This window comes from Equus caballus, chromosome 4 (genome assembly GCF_041296265.1).
Source record: "Equus caballus isolate H_3958 breed thoroughbred chromosome 4, TB-T2T, whole genome shotgun sequence".
NCBI lineage: Eukaryota > Metazoa > Chordata > Mammalia > Perissodactyla > Equidae > Equus > Equus caballus.
The window spans coordinates 105,787,054-105,791,089 of record NC_091687.1 but is presented as its reverse complement, the minus strand read 5'-3'; positions in this window follow the sequence as shown (position 1 = coordinate 105,791,089).

Genomic DNA, 4,036 nt, shown 5'->3' with positions numbered 1-4,036 from the left:
TATGAGGTGAGTTAGGATACTACTACCTTGTGTTATAATTTTTCTCTAAGTGTCAAATGAATGGTACCAATATTAAAAGTTATGAGTTTGGCCAGGGCAGAGTTGGCTGCAGGCTTGATTGGGATGGAGCGGCTTGGTGGAACGATGCGGGTGTGAGCTGGGAAAGATATGGGGCTTGAGGTGGGTTAGAGGAGGGGACAGATGTGAGGAAAGGCACAGAAGTGGAGATTCTCAAGCCAGTTTACGACAGACTGAGCCAAAAAACTGGAAACGAAGGGAAAGGCTATGAGAGGTCTTGAATATCAACCCAAGGTGGGCGTTGCTTTCGTTCTTTTTGCAAACAGACGGTGGAGGGTCAGCTCCCAGGGATGCTCGTCTTATGTGAAAGGTTGGAGGAGTCATGGTTTCGCAAACTTGGCTGTGCATCAGAGCCCCACCCCCGCCCCACCCACAAGCCCTACTAGGAGCTTGTTAAAAACAAACCTTCTTTTAAAAAAGTCTTCCCCACAGTCCGCAGGGCCCATCCCTAGAGATTTTGATTCAGTAGCTTTGGGATGGAATCCAGAAAACTATATGCTTCACAAGATTCCCCAGGGACCATGATGGAGCTGGTCTGAAAACCTGCTAGGATAGGTCATTTCTACCTGGAAATGGCCCTGGCATATACCAAAAGTTGAATTTTTAAAAATCACATTCCTGAAAACCGGCTCTATTTCCGACCACTTTATTTCTGTCGCAGATGCACGCTGCCTCCGTTCAGACGCAGGACCTGCCCTGGAATCCTTTTCACATAAACTACACCTGCGGCTGGTTACTGCCTCCTACTGCATACCCTTTACAGATCTCTGTTCCGTTCCTTCCTTTCTGTCCCCCTCCTGCCATATTTGGACAGACCTTTGCTCACCTCGGGCTTGGACGCTGGCAGTGGCCTCCTGACTGACCCCTCATCCCTCTCAATCCCTCCCGCACACGGCCTTCCGGGAAGTCTCCCCATCAGGACCGTGACTGGTGTAGGCCCCGCTCACACCTGTGCACGCACACGCACACATCTCCCAAGTGGTGTGCAAGGCAGTACGCCAATCTCGGGGAACTCAAGGATGAGCGAGTCATGGTCCTTGCCCAGAGGAGTACCCAGCACAAAGGGCTGGAGCAGGTGATAAGGGCATGTATTGAAAGAGGCCCGACATTTAAAGGTTTCTCACGCCCACAACTCCCTTTGGAGGAAAGTAATCCAGGGCAGTTCCCTCCACATAAAGCTGCTGACAGTTTTCGCCACGTGCACAGTAACCTAACCTAACAGCACTCTTCTGGCCTCCAGCCACCTCTGGGGGCCTTGGCTTTCAACTCTGCTCAAAAGGGCCAGTGCCTGTTGGAGGTAAGACCCGACCCAATCGGATCCTCTCTCCTGGGAAGAATTCATTCTAGGGACACGATGGTCACGTAAGCCCAGGTACACGCTGCTCACATCCTCCACGAGGCATGTAATGCATCCCACCACGGAACCACTGGGACCCTGAGGGGCCATGTCGTCACGGACGTAACACCTCTGTTCCCTTGGACAGGAACAAGCCCCCTTCTCTAACGTAATCCAAGAGCAGCTCTTCCGGGCAACATGAAAAGGACTGACCAACGCACGGGGTCATGAGAACATAAGCGAGCTATCGTGCAGAGCCACCAGCAAACAGGCCGCAATGAGAGTGGAGGCAGAGGTCTTCAACTGGGTCCAGTGTCAAAGCAAATTGGTGGTGAAAGGAAGGGCAGACCCAGGAAAGTTTACAGAATAGCCTAAGCCAATCTCCTCATTGTACATCTGAGCAAGGAGAGCCCTTAGAGGCCGGCTGACCGCCCCAGGACCTCGACCAGTTAATGGCAGAACCTTCAGGACCCCGACCCCGTTCCTCCCACGATACCCCCAGTGCACAAGTCCCAACCTACCCAAGGCCTGGATGTGTTCTGATGGCTTCTTTTTTAAATCAAGGACTTTACCATGAAGCTAATGAAGCTTAAGCTTCAGAGTACCTCCTTGTACCAGCTCTGTACCTACTTGTAAATTTGTAATTTTGTGAAGTTTTTTTCTTAATAATATTCCCCCAATTATACAAGCTTCAGGTCCACCAAACAGGGATCCGCTCTGACGCAGGGAATGTGTTATTTGGGAAGGGAAAGATTCACGTAGAAGAGTTAGAGGGAAAAGACAGGAAAAGGACCTCAGGGCAGATTCTGGAACATTCTCCTGTAGTAAGTGGCTCAACTTTACCCTCTGAGGGACCTACTCCAAGAGGCAAAAGGATGCCAGGAGCTCCAAGATGGAAATCCCTTCGCCCGCCCATTGAGGGGCAATCCCTGAGAGCCGGGGAGCACCAGAAATGAGGTAAAGAAAGAAATGAGGAGCAGAAAAGGAGGTGAAGGGAACAGACCTCCCCAAACAGTCTGAGTCAAGCGTCTCCCCCTCCACTCCTGGGGAGAGTCCAGGTCCATACACAAAGAAGGATGCATGCAGATGACCCCCGGCTGTCCCTTCGGCCCAGGCTGATGAAGAGAAACAACAGGCATGTTAGGACCGGCTGCTAGATCCCAAGCCCAAAAGTCTGGAGCACTGGGTGCACCGGTTCCCCCTCTCGAGGAAAGAGTTCCACGTAGCAGAGGAACTTCTGAAAGGAAACACATCTTCGTGACCACATGGGGGCCCCATTCAAAGTCTCCTGCCCTCCTCCGCTCCAGTTCGCTTCTTGAGGAATTTTTTCAATTTATTTATTATTTTTTCTCTCCTTGTTTAAAAATACTATTCTTGTTATTACAAAATATTATAAAACATTATTGTTGTCATTACAGAGTTTTAATTTTTTTTAAGTTAGAAAATGTGTACAAATGGCCCGTGGTCTCACTGTTAAAGTACTTACACTATATGCCTCCAAACTTGTCTTTATATACATATATCTGTATATTCATCGTCAAAATAAAAGTGGGATCTGGACAGGCTTCTCTTAAAATATCATAAACATCTTCCCATACCAAGTTCTTGACCAAAATAATTTTAAATGATGGTATTCTGTTCCATTGCTCATTCCATTAAAATTCATTTTTTATAAGTAATGAACACGTCACAGAAAGTTCTAAGTGGCTGCCTACCAGCATTTACCGAACTATATTCCTATCGTTGGAAGAATTTTTTCTATTTCAGACCAAAGGTAGACGTGAGCTACAGCCGTCCAAATAAGTACGAAACACATAAGAAGCCCGTATCGCCTGGCGGGACCTGAAGCTGCAGAGGCGACGTGGCGGTGCCCTTGGGGACGGGGCGCGGGTCTCCTGGGGCTCGCAGGGGGAGCGGCCGCCGTCGCCGTGGTCACCGGGGGCGCCGGGCTGGTCCCTGGAGCAGGGAGATTCTTTTTGGTAACAGAGGCCCTCGGGGCGCCGGGGGTCCAAAGCCCGAGGCGGTCGCGAGGCGCGGCCGGAGGCGGGTAGGGCGCGGGGTCCGGGCGGTGACTCAGCGCGCCCGGCTGTGGGCCGGTGGGCTGGTGGGTCGGGGGGTCGGGGGCTGGGGTGTCGGGGTCAGGTGGGCGGGGTTCGAGAGGTCGGGGGATCAGGCGGGCCATAGGCCAGGGGGTCGGGGTCAGGTGGGCAAGTGGGCCAGGGAGTCGTGGGGTCGGGGTGTTGGGGTTGGGTGGGCGGGGTTCAGGAGGGTCGGGGGTCAGGTGGGCGGGGTTCGGGGGGTCGAGGAATCAGGTGGGCCAGGGGCCAGGGGGTGGGAGTCAGGTGCGCAGGTGGGCCGGGGAGTCGGGGGGTCCAGGTGTTGGGGTTGGGTGGGCGGGGTTCTGGAGTTCGTGGGTCGGGGGGTCAGGTGGGCCGGGGAGTGGGGCAATCAGGAGGGCCAGGGAACAGGAGGTCAGGGGGTCGGGGTCGAGCGGGCAGGTGGGCCGGCGGGACGGAGGTTCGGGGTCAGGGGCTCTCGGGCAGGTGGGCAGGTGGGCCGGCGGGGCGGGCGGCGGCGCGGGGCGGGGCGGGCGCGGCGCCTGCCGTTCGCCTCTCCGGGCTG